The sequence below is a fragment of the Pinus tabuliformis genome, chromosome 3_1 (genome assembly GCF_031772625.1).
Source record: "Pinus tabuliformis cultivar Carrire ecotype Pingquan chromosome 3_1, CPIR1, whole genome shotgun sequence".
Taxonomy (NCBI): Eukaryota; Viridiplantae; Streptophyta; class Pinopsida; order Pinales; family Pinaceae; genus Pinus; species Pinus tabuliformis.
In genome coordinates this window covers 633,546,768-633,566,095 of record NC_142301.1, presented here as the reverse complement: position 1 = coordinate 633,566,095, position 19,328 = coordinate 633,546,768, and positions in this window count along the sequence as shown.

Here is a 19,328-nt window from a genome sequence, read left to right as displayed (position 1 = left end):
CTAGGCTTCAAGACAAGGTCGAACAACAGATAAATTTGACAAAAAGTTGGTTATACCTCATGCATGAACACAAATTCCATTTATAAAAAATTAGTTTTTCCCAGTTTCTTATCGAGAACATAACTAATTGAAAACAACCTAAGAAAAACAGCAATACCTATAATTCTTAATTAGTTGAAAATAATTAATATTATTTTGTATTAATGGAGAAATGGTTACATAAGTTGTAACGTATATCCTTAGTTTAGGATTTGTTCCTAGAGTTTAGGAGTTTGTTTGCAACTACCTGATTTCTAGTGATGTACTTAATAATGTAATCATTCACTTGATGAATAGTAGAGTGTACGAAGAGAGTTCTCTTTGTTTGAGTGCAGTCTCCAGGTGTAGTACTCACCTGTGAGCTGTAACTCCTTCTTTTTAATTCAAATCTGATTTTTATCTTGGTATCAGAGCACAGAGTAGGGATAGCCTTAATTTTTTTTTTAGGATGCATCATTGATTACAGAACTGTAGTGGCGGCATTTGTAGAATCAGGTGGACTGCAGTAACACCTAAAGACAGGTCTCAGATGACTGATCATCTCTGAGCACAAGAAAGTGTTGGCACGGTTTCGTCGCGAACAGTCACTCCATTTTTGTGCAGAAGGAAGAGCTGGCGCGATTTTTTAAGGAATAGACGCGCCAGTTGGCGCGGTTCTGAGGGTGATAAGTGCGCCAGAAAGTACAATTGGCGCGAAAAATCAAGGATTAATCACACCAATCTCGGGAGACCGTCGATTTTATTTCTGGCGCGGGTATTTCGCTGTCGAAGGAGCGCCAACCTCTTTCTCTTTGAAAAACCTGCAATTTCTCCAGATCGGAGTTGCCCGGTGGTGGCACTTTGAATTTCCGGCCCTGTTCAGTGGCAGCAGAGCGGAGTATCCCGGTGGTGGCGTATTAGAGTCCCTGATCTACTCGGTGGTAGCAGATCAGACTTTCCCGGTGGTGGCGCATTGGAGTTCTGGATCTGTTTGGTGGCAACAGATCAGACTTGCCCGGTGGTGGCATATTGGAGTTCCGAATCTGTTCGGTGGCAGCAAATCGATTTGCCCGGTGGTGGCACATTGGAGTTCCAGATCTGTTTGGTGGCAGCAGATCGGACTTGCCCGGTGGTGACTCACTGAAGATAAAAAAAAAAAAAATCAGTAAAACAAAGGTTTGGATCTGATATGTGGTGATTTTTTTAGTATCCTAAAAGTGTTCAGTTCGATGGACTTATTCATCAGGGGATCAGAAATTTTATCAATCTAATATGAATAACAATCTAGAATCGTATCTCCACGAGTCTGGCAAACTCGATGGATCGAATTTCAACAACTGGAAATTCAAGATGCAGACTTTACTTGAAAGTGCAAATGCGTGGTCGATCATTACAGGAAGTGAGCTGAGATCAGGATCAGCCACACAAGAACAAGATTGGGATAAAAGGGAGACAAAAGCAAAGGTCATATTGAAGATGTCCATCAAGGACAATGTTATCCCACACATTAGAGACTGTAAATCGGCCACTGACATTTGGACGACGATCAAAAACCTATACCAGACGCATAATACAAACCGTGTCTTGTCACTCAAAGGCAAGTTGTTCGCATTGAAGATGGAGGAGAATGAATTCTATGCTGGATTCATTGCTAGAGTCAAAGACCTGAAGGACTGATTGGGAGATATCAGAGATAAAGTTTCCGATTCAGATCTGGTCACGATCACGTTGAATGGAATGACTGATGATTATCATACATTCATCACAGGGTTGTCATCAAGGGAGAAAGCCCCTTCATTTGAAGAGCCGACAGGGATTCTAATACAGGAAGAAGAGTGACGACAAAATTTGAAATCTCAGAGCAATGACCTTGCTCTGATGGCAAAAAGGAGACAGTTTAAAGGGAAGCAGCATCAGCAACCGCAGCAGCAGCAGCAGAAAGGAGCCAACACATTTCAGAAGAGACCGTTTAAAGGTATGTCTGCTAATAATTTTCCCATCAAGAAATGTTTTTATTGTGGGAAACCTGGACATGAGATTAGAGATTGTTATAAGAGGCAAGCAAACAAAGGAAGAAACAAACAGAGAAAACATAAGGGTTAATTCGTTAATGAAAAGGAGGATCATAGCCACGAACTTCGACTATTTGTAGTCGATCGTGCCCTTTCAGCTTCAAAGGGAGATGAGGACGACATATGGTATGTTGACTCGGGCGCATATTCACATATGACTGGTAAGAAGGATTAGTTTGAATCTCTTGAAGAAACTTCATGTGGATCGAAAATCTATTTAGGAGATGATAGTGGACATGAGATCAAAGGACATGGTGACATTCCAGTAAAATTACCTAGCGATGACATTAGACATCTTAAAAATGTATTGTATGTTCCAGGAATTAAGAAAAATTTGGTCTTTGTCTCAATGATTACTGATCAGGACATGCAAGTTCAATTCTTTAAGACTAACTGTGTCATTAAGGATAGCCAGATGGAAACAGTTGCAACAGGAGTGCACGTGGGGAACCTGTATAGACTAATGTGAATAGTATGCCACAGTAGGAAATGGTTGCAACTGGATCAACAGCCGAAAATCTCTGGCATCAGAGATTCGGCCATCTTAATCTGCAAGACCTCATCCTACTTCAGAGAAAAGGTATGGTCGATGGACTCCCTGTTTTCCATAATGTTAAGCTGGATTTTGATGGATGTGCATTAGGGAAAATGCATAGAGAAGAGTTCCTTTTGCATGTTAAAAATGAAAGGAAAGAGATATTTTAGAACTGGTGCATATAGACATCTATGGACCCATGCAAACCAGGTCATTAGGAAGAGCATATTACTTTCTCTTATTTACATATGATTGCACTAGATTTTCATGGGTATACTTTCTGAGTAAAAAGAGTCAAGCTTTTCAGTATTTTAAAGAGTTTAAATCCATGGTAGAAAACCAGACATGAAAAAGGATAAAAATTCTCCGCTCAGATCAAGGGGAAGAATACAGGTTGGGAGAGTTCATGGATTTCTGCAAGCATCATGGGATTGTGCAACAGTTTACAGTGCCCCACACTCCACAGCAAAATGGAGTGGTAGAATGGAAGAACAGAACTCTTGTGGAGTGCGCAAGGAGCATGCTTCAAGGTAAGGGTCTATCAAATGGTCTTTGGCCAGAAGCTATTAATATTGCTGTATATTTAAAGAATAGGAGTCCTACTAAATGTCTAGGCTTCAAAACCCCTTTTGAAGCATTGTTTGGATTCAAACCAGCAGTTAGTCACTTAAGAATATTTGGGTCAAAAGCTTATGCTCATATACCTAAGGCAGATAAGAAGAAGTTAGATCCTAAAGCCCTGAAATGTATATTTTTGGGATATGGCACTGAGTTCAAGGCATATAAGTTATTTAATCCTGTGACTCACAAGGTTTTTGCAAGCAGAGATGTCATATTTCATGAACAAGTTGAAGAAGGAAAAAATGACTCTAACATTGATTGGCACATTCCATTTCTATTGGAAGAAAACAGTGAGGAAGATGAAGAGCAAGAGGAGAAACAAGAAGAAGAAGAAGTAACAGACGATGTAATCAATGAAGATGCAAGCCCAGAAAAGGCTGAAATAGACAGAATTGAGGTAAGTCCCCTACCAAGGAGATCAGGTAGGAAGACTTGATTGTCATCTAAATTGAAAGGCTATGCATTAATTTCAAAGATTTTAAACATTGTAGAACCTGCAAATTATGAGGAAGCAAGTAAATCTGATGCGTGGAGGGCTGCAATGTATGAGGAAATTGAATCAATAAACAGAATCCATACTTTGGATTTGGTTGAATTGCCTGAAGGTAAAACTCCCATAGGATGTAAATGGTTGTATAAACCAAAAATAAATGCAGATGGGAGTATAGAGAAACTTAAAGCTAGACTGGTAGCAAAGGGTTACTCACAGAAAGAGGGAATAGATTTCGATGACACCTTTGCTCCTGTAGCCAAATTAAACACCATTAGAATGCTAATTTCTTTAGCAACAAAACACAAATGGCAGCTACACCAGCTAGATGTCAAGTCTGCATTTCTGAATGGTGACTTGAAAGAAGAAATTTATTTAGTACAGCTTGAAGGTTTTGTGAAAAAGGGACAAGAACATCTTGTGTGTAAATTGAAAAAGGCACTTTATGGTTTAAAACAGGCACCCAGGTCATGGTATGAGAAAATTGACTCATTTTTTGTTCAGCATGGCTTTCATAGGAGCTTGAATGATCCAAATCTACATACCAAGTTTAATAAACAGAGGCAAATTATTTTGATTTCTTTGTATGAAGATGATATGATCATAACAGGGAATGCTAACAATCTGATCAAAGAAATCAAACAGCAGATGTCACAAGTGTTTGAGATGAAAGATCTCGAAAACCTTCATTATTGTTTGGGATTGGAGGTATGGAGAGACTCTGGACAAACTTTTATTACTCAAGGGAAGTATGCCAGAAGCTTGTTGGAAAGGTTCAGAATGGAGCAGTGCAGATGAGCAGCAACACCATTACAGCAGAACTTAAAGTTGAGCAGTGACGATGGTACTAAATAGGTGGATGCTACCATGTACAGACAGCTAGTTGGCAATTTGATATATCTGACTACAAATAGACCAGATTTGGCATATTCTGTTAGTGTGTTGAGCCAGTTCATGTCAAACCACTCGAAAGTCACTGGGTCACAACAAAAAGTGTGTTGAGGTATCTTAGTGGTACTAGTAATTATGGCATTTTGTACACTGACACTTCTAATGTTATTCTAGCAGGTTTTTCAGATTCCAATTGGGTAGGTAACTTGGATGATCGAAGATCTATCACAGGTTACGCATTCAGCATTGGATCTGGGGTCATAGCATGGAGCAGCAAAAAGCAGCACACTGTAGCTCTATCTTCATGTGAAGCTGAGTACCAAGCATTGTGTGCAGCCACATGTGAAGCTATCTGGTTGAGAAGACTTCTCAACGATGTAGGAGAATAGCAGAAAGAATCAATTATTATCAAAACCGACGACCAGAGTACCATCAAGCTTGCATACAATCCAGTCTTTCATAAAAATACCAAGCATATCGATACTCAGGTTCATTTTGTTTGAGAGAAACAACAGTCAAAAGAGATATGTGTTGAATATTGTAAAACTTGTGATAACATGTCTGATATTTTTACTAAGCCTCTTGGGCGTGTAAAGTTTGAATTGTTTAGAGGGATGCTAGGAATTCAGGGTAATCCTTTCTCCATTAAGGGGGGAGTTGAAAATAATTAATATTATTTTGTATTAATGGAGAAATGGTTACATAAGTTGTAACGTATCTCCTTAGTTTAGGATTTGTTCCTAGAGTTTAGGAGTTTGTTTGCAACTACCTGATTTCTAGTGATGTACTTAATAATGTAATCATTCACTTGATGAATAGTAGAGTGTACGGAGAGAGTTCTTTTTGTTTAAGTGCAGTCTCCAGGTGCAGTACTCACCTGTGAGCTATAACTCTTTTTTAATTCAAATCTGATTTTTACCTTTGTGATTATTATGGTAATTTTTTGTTATTCACCTCTTCATATCTGACATTATTGAGCTACTCCCCTCACATGTCGACAGGCACCTGAAAAGAAAATCCAGCAGATTGAGAAATTGTTTAACAAAAGTTCTGCACTACTTTCAACCGAATATTTTTTGAACTGTATAAGCACTAGGGTTCAAGACAAGGTCGAACAACAGAGAAAATTGACAAAAAGTTGGCTATACCTCATGCACGAACACAAATTCCATTTATAAAAAAATAGCTTTTCCCAGTTTCTTATCGAAAACTAAACTAATTGGAAACAACCTAAGAAGAACAGCAATACCTATAATTCTTATTATGGAGTCACATCTTAAATTAATTTATCTTAAACCATAAATGGAAACAACTTTATAAAAACAGCAATACCTTCGATGCTTATTATGAAATCAATCTTAAATTAGTTTTCTTCCAATCTTGGCAATGTGATAAAGCATACTCTGAACTGCAGTGATCTATCTCCCCACCATACCATGTCTCTGCCGGTATAATAATAATCATTCAGTTGGCTAATAAGATCCCTTCGCCCGTTCTCAACTAAACTAGAGTGGTTACATTTCTCTCCATGTAAATGAAGGTTAAACTAAAGTCACTTAAGTGATCCGAGTCAGTTTAGTGAGTTCCACTGAGTTTAGTGAGAGTCTCACATTATGGTAGAAGGCCGAATTGTTCGGCTCACACAGAATATTTCCTCACAATTCGGTGCATGCTTACTCGGGTTTGAATCTACTCCAAACACAAGTAAAAGAAATAGTGCTGCATGTGTGGCATCGAAAATAAGGTAAACATATGTGACAGACAAAATCTAAACTCGATTAAAAGTTTGAATTTCATGATCTGATTATAGGGTCAAATTATAGTGATTCTCCAAAGTTGATTCCATCAAATTTCTAAATCAAATTGTTAAATTGTTTGGTGTGCAAGTTTATAAGCTTCTAACATTTACAATTAAATTGAAATGGAATTCATAACAAAATTCCAATTGAAAAAGAAATGTTAAAACATATGAAGTGCAATCTTGGACTACAGTGAGTTTGCTGGGTAACCCAAATAGCTGACAAATTTTATTAAATATTTCCATGTGGTGAGTATTACTACTTTAATATTTGATAAGATTATAAGGCCATTTCTTTGACCCTACTTTTATCGGAAAATGATAATACACAAGTTATATATGTTTACTCTGTAGTATATTTGATTTGCTCATTTCACTCATTCATATTTGTATCGGGATTTTAGAAACAAATAAATTCAAAATAAATCTTTTTTTTTTTACTATAACTATTTCATTGAAAAACTTGATAATTCCATAGTCACGAAGAGCTGGTACATAATAAACATAATTCATTAACATCGATTTTAATAAAAAAAAATTAATAAATATTTAAAAGAAAACATAAAATAATTAAAAAACAAAATTGTACTAAAAGTGTAATTCATTAACATCGATTTTAATAAAAAAAATTAATGAATATTTAAAAGAAAACATAAAGTAATTGAAAAACAAAATTGTACTGAAAGTGTTGTGTTTGACTAAATTAATGTATAGAAAATTGGAAATGGATTATAATTCATAGCGAAAATTGGAAATGGATTATAACACATACAGCAAATTTATACAAAAATGAATTATATTTGAATTGAATAGTCATATAATACTTATAGTTTTTCATATAAAAGTTTGAATACATAATTAGTTATAAAAAATCAAATTCTCCATCATTAATTATAAAAAAAAAATTATTAAAACACTTTATTATATTATAAAAAAATCAATTTTTATGTTAAAATTCTTTATTACCTTAGAGATTTACTAAACTATACTCCAAATTAACTTTTCAATTATAAAAATAAGAACTATTATTTATCTAAAATTTGTAATAAAATAATAAATATTAAATAAGTGAAAAATAACTAAATACCTTTGAATTTAATAAATGTTAAATAAGTGAAAAAAGAGATAAATACCATCAAATTTAACTATTAATCCCAAGCAGAAACATAATTGTCAAGTGAATAAATCCATAGTCATCCACTTCACAGAAACACAATTATCAAGTGAATAAATTCACAGCTCAGAATAACATGCGTCACTTTGTTAACAATTCCAGCAATGTTTTGTCTCAGTAATGTCACTATTTAGCTATTCTGTCAATTTTTGTCTGATCGTGTAGTTTAATTGGGCCAGAGAAAGGCAGGTGTATTGAGAAAAATATTTTCCTGAATGTGCCTGTTATTGAAATTGTCTGTTGATGATACATATTTTCAATATATTTTATTTGGAGCAGATGGCATCTTCAACCCTTCCATAGATGTCACTTTCCTCATCTGTTGCACCCCAGATGCAAATAATTTGCCTTTAGCTTCTTGGCTTCTGCTTGTAAGGCTTTGGGATTAAGCAGAGATATAGTCTGGATACTGTCGGAGTTTTCTTGAACTTGACTGACAAATTCTTTAATACTTATCCTAGAGGCAGCAATTAAATGAAAATGGGCTAAATCACTATAAACTTATGAGGGGGATATTGCAGGCAATTCCCATCTGGCAGAGGGCTGAGTTTCTTCATAAGTAAGTTCAGCAGAGTTAAGAGTTCTACTTGAACTACTAGCAAACATTTCCCTAAGGGGATTTTCCTCAGCTTGAGAATCTCTCTCTTCAAGTTCTCTGAAAGAAACAAATTTCCTGAACGATTCCATTCTGAATAAGAGTACTTAGGATTTTAGAGTACCAACCTCAAGAACCAGACGTTACTGGCTCTGATACCAATTTTATGCAGGGGCTCCTGTCACAAGCTTGCAACTTGTTGTGCCTCTTCGTTAGTGTTGATGGCCAACTCCTGGTGAACCAGTGGTGAACCTACTCAGATCTTTCACACTCTTTCAGCCTTCACAATGGCTTCCACACCTTCCAATGGCCTTGGTGTCCCTTTGATCCTTTGGCGAACTTCCTGCGAACTTCGGACGAAAGCTCAACAGAACTACTATCACAACAGACTTTTTAAATCACAGAGATACTCGATTGCAGAAATATGGTGTACTCATTTTATTTCAGAAACTCAAAGCATTACAGAGAGAGAATTTCTTTACAGAGGTCGACTGTCGTCGCTTTTACCGGACTATGTACCGTTCATAAAGAACAAGTAACACCGGAGGCCACCTGGCGATAGACAGACTCTACCTCAGAAATTTATATCAGACACCTACAAACTGAAAGACTTTCACTAATGGTTCAGCCACTTTAGGTTCTCACCAGTGCCGAGCACACTGATGCGCAGGCTTCCAAACCACCTAAGGACTTGAGTGAATCTTTCGTGGTGCAAGCAGATCAGACCCTTAGGTCTGCAGATGCAGAGCAAGAAATACACTCGACTCTGAAAACTCACAAGACTCACACAAAACTCTTGGACTCTCTAAACTCCGATGCCCAACAAATGAGCCTTACCCTCCTTATATAGGAAGAGAGGGGGGACAAACATCCGTGTTGGTCGGGCTGAAGAAAAGACTTAAAGCTAAAGGAATCATTGCTTTCCAGCCTTTACCAAAGCGACGTCTGCACAAGGATTCGGGTCTGACAGACAGACCAAATAATTGCTTTCGGGTAACGCTAAGATATTATCTGTAAAGTAGATTCTTGTACTTAAAGTAAATTTGACAGATATCATGACTCATTACATAGTGGATGCTTTTGTACTAAAAACCCATGAGAAAGATTGAAGGAGAATATTACACTGTGGAGGCTTTTGGACAGTAAAGCCCACGGGAAAACTGGTCACAATTTAGCCCTTGTGACTGGTTCACATCAGAATATTTTGAGATCCGGAAACCGGTCTCTTTTGTACTGCATAGTATCCCATGCTTTGGTGTAGATTCGTCGGACAATGATGGGCTTTCCCAGCACGATTTGATGTTGTACCTTAGTGAGGACGAGCCATTCCATGTGCTCTCTCATATATTCTTCAAGCGAATTATTATACGGAGAGGTTTGATAAGTTTTCCATTCAGTGTTGGCCATTTCTTTTACAGTATGGTACATTGGGTGATTACATTCTTTATTACATTGCATGATACAAGTTTTACCCATGTTTTTACAATATTTTTCATGTTCTACAGGATCCATAGTTGTTCTGTTTATGCCATAATCTCTCCACCAATCCCTGAACCATTCACACTGTTGATAACCCTGGTAGTGGCCGACTGTGCTGAACTTGAATCTGGTATAATGAGTCTCTGTTTGATCATCCATGTTTACAAATTGCCACCAGAGTTTCTTGTAATCTGCAAAATCATAGACAGTATCAGGAAACAAAATACAGGGATCATTTCTGGGCCATCGGGCTGCTGGCTGAACTCTTCCATGACCAGGCTCTCTCCATAAGTCTCTGGTTCTATAAATACAGACATATCTTTCATATATTCTTGTACTCTTCCCTCCATGATACCAGATAGTAGCAATATCATGAAAATTTTGTTCTAAGGCTATTCTTGCTACTTCAACATTTCTTCTGGCTTTATCATAGATCATGTCATGTATCCATTTTCTTCCTTTTGGATAAACTTTTCTCTCTGGCACATAATACTGGAGATCTGTATGAGGCTGTAGATTTGCATCCAACACTTTAGTGTTGCGGAGCTGCCAGGTTGGTTTCCAGTTTCTCTTATAAGTTTCCCATTCCAATTCATCTGGCACAGTCTTCAAAACCTCTTGTCTCTGGTTATTATCCCATTCAGTGATAATCATCATAACATGATCTTCTTTTTGTTCAATATACTCCCGGCTAAGGAAGTCAGGAAGGTTGTTATCTTCTCCCTTGATGTGCTCCACTGTAAAATCAAAATTTGCAAAGAGTGCTTGCCATCTGGAAAACTTTGCTTCTCCAGCTTTCTTAATATCTTTAGATAAAACTTTCTGCATGGCTGAGGCATCTGTCCTGAGAAGAAAAGGCTTGTTTATCAAATAAACTTCAAATTTGCTAATACAATTCCATGCTGCTTTTACCTCTCTTTCAATGACAGAGTAGTTCTGCTCTGCTGAATTCCAAACTCCTGAAGCAAATTGGACAACCTGTTCTTCTTTTCCAATTTTTTGTTTCAAGATTCCTCCCCAACCAACATTGCTTGCATCAGATTCAACAATCTTGAAAGCTTGATCATCAGCTACATATAGTATAGGTAAGGATTTTACCTTGGCTTTGATTTCTTGAACTGCTCTGGTGTGGAGATCTGACCATTCAGGGGGGTTCTTACCAAGTCGTTTATTGAGCATTTTTCTGTCACTGGCACAATCTTGGTAAAAATTGCTGACATAATTTAGGCAACCCAGAAACCTTTGCAGCTGAGTTTTGTCTTTCAGCACATCTAGGAATTTGTCTGCAAATTCGATGGCATGCTGCTGTAGAGAGATTTTCCCATTGCAAATTGTGTGTCCCAAGAATTTTATAGAAGTCTGGAATACTTCTATCTTCTTTTTGCTCAACACTAATCCATTCTTTTGAACCAATTTCAAGAAAATATTTACATGTTTGAAATGGTCATCAATGTTCTTGGAAAAAATCAAAACATCATCAATATAAACAATTAGCCAATCAAAATATGGCTTGAAGATATCATCCATCACCTTCTGGAATTTTGAGGGAGCATTCTTGAGGCCGAATGGCATGAAATTCCATTCATAATGCCCTGCAGGGATACTGAAAGCCAAGGATAATTTTAGGGGTGAATGTTCGCCCTTTGGCGAAATTAAGGGGTTTTAAATTTTTAGTGGGCGAATATTTTATATCATAGTACATTTTTACAAATCACCTCAAATAGCCCACCTTATTTTAAGGGAGAGGGTAAAAAAGGTAAATTTAGCCCTTGAAATTAGGACTTACAACCTTCCATTCGCCCATTTTCAAGAATAGGTTTTATTTAAGTGAATCCATTCGCCCATTTTCAAGAATAGGTCTTATTTAAGTGAATCCTATGGGCCAAATACCATATTTATAAAAGAGGTATGGTAAATTAATAAAAATATAAATAAATGAGAGGTATGGTAAATAAATAAAACATTGTTTATATTTACTCTATAAGTCACCTTATATACATGTAAGGGTGTAAACAAATAAAAATATAAGTAAAGTGGAGGTATGGTAAATAAATAAAACGTCTTTTTATACTTACTCAAAAGGTATGGTAAATAAATAAAAATATAAATAAACTAGACGTATTGTAAATAAATAAAACCTCTTTTTATATTTAGTCCATAACCCTCGTTCTATTTATGAAGGCTCAAGAAAGAGGTTTTATTTAAGTGAATCCTATGGACCAAATACCATATTTGTAACAGAGGTATGGTAAATTAATAAAAATATAAATAAACGAGTGGTATGGTAAACAAATAAAACATTTTTTTATATTTACACCATAAGTCACCTTATATTTACGAACACTCAAAAAATGGGTTATATTTAGGTGAAACCTATGGCCAAAATACTATGGGACAAATACCATGTACTAGATTGTTATTAATACCATGCAAAAAACCATTATTAACCCTAATATTAGAATTAATAAAAATAAAAATGGCACATGGTATTGACCCATGGTATTCACCTGGAATGTAGCCTATTTAAATGGGGGAATTAAACCATCATGTAGCCTATGCTAAGATTCACTAGGACTTTACAAAGTTTTATTATTTAGTGAAAGACTCGCCAAGATCTTACAAGATTTTATAATTGAGTAAAATATTCGCCATGCTTGGTGAGAGATTCGCCAAAAAATTATATATACATATTATATTATTGATAAAATCGCCTTCTATTTTTCCTTCTATTTTTCCTATATACCATGGAGATTCGCCCATTTATTATATTTATAAATTTAGGGGGGGTTCTTAAAATTTTCCCTGCTGAAAGCAGTCTTGAATTTATCTGATTCATCAATGGCCACCTGCCAAAATCCTGCTTTTAGATCAAATTTTGAAAATACCTTGGCACCTGCAATTCTTCTGATTAAATCTCCCTTGTGTGGAATCAGATAAGTGTCATCAGCCAAAACTGAATTTAGAGGCTTGTAATTTATAACAAGTCTAGGAATTCCTCTAATTTGTTCAGCTCTTTTATTCACATAGAATCCATAGCAATTCCAAGGGCTACTGGATTCTCTGATCAGTCTTCTGTCGAGCAGCTGTTGGATTTCTTTTTGGCAAAGCTCTCTGTATTCTTTGCTCATTGGGATGGCTCTTGTTATGAAACCAGCTCACAAAAAGATAGAAAAGAGAGATCCACGCCTTAGAATTCAGCCTCTTCGAGGGGGCAACCTCCTTTACATTACATAAATGAACAATTCTTGGATGATACAAATGAAAAAACCTCCTTTCTATATATAGGAGTCTAAGGAGTCACAATATAATCCAGCCGACCTAACAATAATAATATAAAGCCACAAAAATAACAATAGAGGGATTCTATGGGGCACAGAAATAACAATATGGGGGTAATAGGGGCACAACAATATAAATAAGGGGTATAACTACAATAGTAATGGGGTAATCACTAGTATTATAGGGACCCAACATGCCCCTCTCCTTCAAAAAAGTGTTGTCCTCAACGCTTGAGTAGTTCTGGATACTTCTGCATAAAATTCTCATCCTCCCATGTGGAATCTTCAGCGGATAAGTTCTTCCACTTGATAAGATACTCTGAAATTGATCGATTTCGTAGCTGTCGAGTTCTTGTTTCTGTGACTGCTTCCGGTTCCAATATAATTTTTCCTTCCTCGTCAAGTTCTGGCAATATTGTTTGAACTGGGAGCTTGTCACCTATAACCTTCTTTAAACATGAAACATGGAAAACTGGGTGCAATCGAGAAGCTGCAGGAAGCTCCAATTTGTATGCCATAGTACCAATCTTTTGCAACACCTTGTACGGACCATAATACTTTGGTGATAATTTATTATCCTTCTTAGCTTGCTTTAGGGACATTTGCTTATATGGTTGTAGCCGTAGGAATACCCAATCACCTACATCAAAACTTCTTTCACTGCGATGTTGATCTGCCTGTTGTTTCATTCTATTTTGTGCCAACACGAGGTTATCCTTTAAGAGTTGGAGGACTTGTTGTTGATGTTCGATGTGATGTTCCACTGCCTGAACCTTAGAATTTTCTCTTAAATATGATGTGATGGATGGTGGTTGATACCCATAAAGTGCCATAAATGGGGTCATTTTTGTTGCTGTATGGAAGGAAGTGTTATACCACCATTCAGCCAGAGGCAACCATTTGACCCATTGTGTCTGTTTATCAGATACAAAGCAACGAAGATATCCTTCCAAACATTTGTTTACTATCTCAGTTTTCCCATCAGATTGAGGATGATAAGATGAGCTATGAGCTAACTGAGTACCAAGACAAGAAAATAATTTTGTCCAAAAATTTCCAGTGAAAATGGGATCTCTGTCACTTACAATAATCTTTGGGTTTCCATGTAGCTTTTGAACTGTTTCCATAAATGCAGTAGAAACTGTACTGGCTTTAAATGGATGTGATAATGCACAAAAGTGTGCATACTTGGTAAGTCTGTCAACTACCACCATGATGACACTCTTTCCCTCAGACTTGGGTAAACCTGTGATAAAATCCATTGAAACCTCCTCCCAACGTTGGCTTGGAATGGATAAAGGTTGTAATAGACCCGGTGTCTTAATTGTTTCAACTTTATTTTGTTGGCAAACCAAACATTCCGCCACAAACTTTTGAATATCTGATTTAAGGCCATCCCAAAAAAATTCCTTCTTAACCCTGTGGTAAGTTTTTAAAAATCCTGAGTGCCCTCCTAAGGGAGAAGTGTGCAATTCCATAAGAATCTTTTGTTTTAGCTGGGAATTCTTACAGAGGTATAAGCGATCTTTGTACCATAACGAATCATTTTTCCAGCTAAATGTATCAGAAGTACTGGAATCTTGTTGTAGCTTTCGAATAAGTGCCCACACTTCTTCGTCATTCTTCCATTCCTCCCTTGCTTCGTTTATCCAATCTGGTTGGATAATAGAAATGGCACACAACAATGCTTCCACATCCTCATCCTTTCTTGAGAGTGCATCTGCCACCACATTTTGCTTCCCTTTTTTGTAGATGATTTCAAAGTCATAACCCAACATCTTTGTGACCCACTTTTGTTGCTCTTCAGAGGATAATCTTTGTTCTAAAAAGTATTTAAGGCTATCATGATCCGTTTTTACCTTGAAGTGTCTTCCCATTAGGTAGGGTCGCCATTTCTTAAGTGCATGGAGTATTGCCAACATTTCCTTCTCATAAATAGCTTTGCTTAAAAACTTTCCCTTGATTGGACGACTTTCAAAAGCAATGGGTCTTTCATCTTGCATTAGAACAGCACCAATTCCATTTCCTGAAGCATCACATTCCACAATAAAGGTTTTTGTGAAGTCCGGTGTAGCTAAGACCGGTGCTTGGCACATTGCCTCTTTAAGATGTTCAAAGGCCTTTGTTGCTTCCGGAGTCCATGAAAATGAATCTTTCTTCAATAATGTTGTTAGAGGTGCTGCTATTCTCCCATAATTCTTAACAAACTTGCGATAATACCCTGTCAACCCAAGAAATCCTCGCAGATGCTTTATGGATGTGGGGATTTTCCATTCCTTAATGGCTTTAATTTTGCTAGGGTCTACCTTAACTCCTTCATGAGATACAATATGACCCAAATATTCCACCTCCTGGACTCCAAAGAAACATTTGGATCTTTTTGCATATAATTGTTTCTCCTCCAATAGTTGTAGCACCCTGTCAACATGTTCAACATGATCCTTCCAAGACTTGTTGTAGATTAGTATATCATCAAAAAATACTAACACAAATTTTCTAAGGAATGGTTTGAAAATTGAATTCATCAAACCTTGAAATGTTGAAGGTGCATTGGTAAGGCCAAAAGGCATGACCAAAAATTCATAATGACCCTCATGAGTTCTAAATGCCGTTTTCGGAATGTCTTCAATCTTCATTCTGATTTGATGATATCCCGAACGAAGATCCAACTTGGTGAAGTAAATTGATCCATGCAATTCATCCAGTAATTCATCAATGACAGGAATGGGGAACTTATCTTTAATAGTGAGCTTGTTGAGCTCCCTATAATCTGGACACATGCGCCATGATCCATCCTTCTTGTGCACCAATACTACTGGAGCTGAGAAAGAACTTTGACTCGGTTGAATTATACCAGCCTCTAGCATTTCTGCAACCATACGTTCAATTTCACTTTTTTGGACATAGGGATATCTGTACGGCCTGATGTTTGGAGGAACACTTCCTGGAATCAGATGAATAGCATGATCATGATCACGCATAGGTGGGAGACCTTTGGGAGTCTCAAATACCTTGGAATGATTGTCCAGGACTTTTTGGAGATCTGGAGAAATAGATGATTCCAATGTGGAAACATCTAGCGAACATAATTGTGCAATTACACCTCTTTGCTCCTTTTTTAGAAGCTTTGTCATGCCATTAGAGCTGATTATCTTTCCTGGTTTCCCTGCAATACCCCTTAATTCAACTTCCTTTCCTTCCACAGAAAATTTCATGAAAAGTTCTTGAAAATTAAAAGCTATTGTACCCAAGGATTGTAGCCATTGGACTCCTAGTACAACATCAGCACCTCCCATTGGAATGGAAAGCATTGGGCTAGTCAATACATATTCTCCCATGGATAGCTTGATATTATGGCACTTTCCAGAACAATTTATTGTTCCTCCATTTGCAATCATCACTTGACACTCTGGTGCTGGATATAGGAAGCAATTCAATTCTTTTGCTACCCTACAATGAATAAAATTGTGGGTGCTTCCTGAATCAATCAACACTATTACCTTTTTCTTCTTGATTTGTCCTTCTATCTTGATGGTTTGAGGAGTGGTAATTCCCGCCAATGCATTACAAGATATGGTCGGATTTATTTGTTCTTCATCTAGGCTTTGTTCCTGGAATATATCCTCTTCTTTTGACCTTTCTTGCTCCTTTTCTTCTTCCTCTTCACAATCTATGTAGAATAATTTCTTCTCAGCACACTTATGACCTTTGTGTATTTGCTATCACAATTGTAACAAAGCCCTTTTGCTCTTTTTTCTTCCAATTGTTGTGGTGTCAACCTTGTAGGTTGTGGAAGACTATGGGCAACAACACTTCCGTCTTTATAGTTGTGAATGGTATGCTTCCTAGTTGCCATAATTTTGCTTTCCATTTTTCTTGCTAACCTGAATGCCTTCTCTAATGAATCAGGTTCCCAAAGGCGCACATCATGTTGGATATTATCCTTTAAAGACCCTATGAACACATCAATCCTATGCTCCTCTGGAATATCTTTTACCCTTATGTTCAATTTTTGGAACTCCTCAATGTGCTCCATTATTGAACCCTTTTGTTTGAGACTTATCAATTGGCTAAAAAAAGTGTTGCTTTTTGTATCCTCATAATGTGCTATCAATTCTTCCGTAAAAATTGCCCAAGTGATAAATTGTTTACGAGAACAAAGCCATTGATACCATACAAACTGATTTGGTTCCAAATATAAAGTTGCCATACGTACCTTTTGTGTGTTTTGCACATTATTGAGATCGAAGAATTGCTCCATCTGTAATATCCATGTGGCGGGATCCTTGCCATCAAACTTCCTCATATCGATTTTTGGAACATGGTGAGTCTTCGATCCAACATTAGAGTCTATGGAATCATGATTAACATTTCTTTTGTTCTCATCATGAGTTTCCTTTACTACCTTTTCACCATTAGTGACCCTTTCTTGTAGCAACTTCTTCAATTCTTCCATCGAATCCTCCATCTTAGCTTCCATGCCCTTTATCTTAGATTCCATGCCATTTATCTTAGATTCCACGCCACTTATCTTAGCTTCTGTTAGCTTTTGTGAGCGTGACATTTGTTGCACTTGTTCTTGTAATTTTGATATATCATGTAGCATTTCTTCCTCTTCTTCATGAGTCATGCTAGAGCTTTCAGGTTCCTTACTAGGTGTTTGCATTTTCTTTCCTCGGGGCATCAGTTACCGATAATAATGCTTTACTATGCCCTTTGAATTCCTTCAAACCAAGCTTATGCAAAAATTTAAAAAAAAACTACACACCTTTTTTTTTCTTTGTAGAAGCCTGATATTGAATCTGATGTATCTCTGTAATTTTGAATCATCCAGTTCTAAAATTGTGATCTGTAGTAGCCTTCTATGTCCTCTTTCCAATGCCACTAGTCTGATCCAAATTGGATTCTCCAAGAAAGAGTTATGCACAATCTCCCACAGTGACCTGATTATAGACTAGTTCAGTAGAGCGAACTTGTATGAAGTGCCACGTGTCACTGTTTCAACCTTTGACTCTGAAAAATATATAAAAGAAAACTACAGTCTGTCCTCTTTCTGTACCTTCTTACGAAATTTCAATCCGATGCTCAGAGAGAAAGTTATGACGATTTTCCCCAGGTCACCTGTTTTGAATGTAATTCAGGAGTCTGCAAAAAGACCAACTTCCTCAGATCATATCTCCGAAAATATCGCGCAAAAAGTTCTGAAATTCGGACCCAAGGTTCAGCGCGATTTCTTCTCAAATGGGTTTTTTTTGCGACTTCTGAAACGTCACAGAAAAAAAGTTATAGCGAAAATTCCACGATGACCTGTTTGGAGCAGCGAAACCCTAGAATCCAAAGCTCTGATACCAAATGTTATGAAACCAGCTCACAAAAAGATAGAAAAGAGAGATCCACGCCTTAGAATTCAGCCTCTTCGAGGGGGCAACCTCCTTTACATTACATAAATGAACAATTCTTGGATGATACAAATGACAAAACCTCCTTTCTATATATAGGAGTCTAAGGAGTCACAATATAATCCAGCCGACCTAACAATAATAATATAAAGCCACAAAAATAACAATAGAGGGATTCTATGGGGCACAGAAATAACAATATGGGGGTAATAGGGGCACAACAATATAAATAAGGGGTATAAATACAATAGTAATGGGGTAATTACTAGTATTATAGGGACCCAACAGCTCTACTCTTACAGGGTTTGCCAGTGTACCCTTCCTTATAAGGCAGCTTGATAGTATGCTGCTTCCTATGCCAGAAAGCATTGGGCTCTTCTGAGCAGCATGTTTCTTCCAATTTTTCTTTCAGATTCTGGATCTTCATTTTTATTTGGGGTGATTTTAGTTGTTCTTCAATCCTTAATGTGCCTTTCAGTTCTTTGAGATCTGACAATAGAGATTTTGCTTTGTCCAATTTTTGCATGGCTTGGACCATTGTTGAAATCCTTGGGCTTGAAACATAAGGAAGTTCAATCTTCTTTCTTTTGCCCTTTGATGTAGGAACAGAAATGAAGTAGCCGGCTCTTCCTCCCTTTAACCTGGCTGAGCCATGTGGCTCGACTGCAGCTAGAAAGACATTTCCTAATATACAATCAACAGGAATGTCTGCAATGGAAAACTTCATATATACACAGTGAGTATCAAAACACAATGAAGCTCTAGGAATCTCATATTGGAGTTTCTTGTTTCCTAGGCCTACTACCTCTCTTTCAGCCGAAACCCAATATTTGGCTGGAACATTCTTGATGTTAAGAATATTAATGTCTGCACCAGAATCTAATAATGCAGTCATGTGAAAGATTTTCCCTTGGATGCAGATTTTTACCTTAACATGGTGTTGCTGATAGGTGATTGTGAACAACCTCATATCTTTAA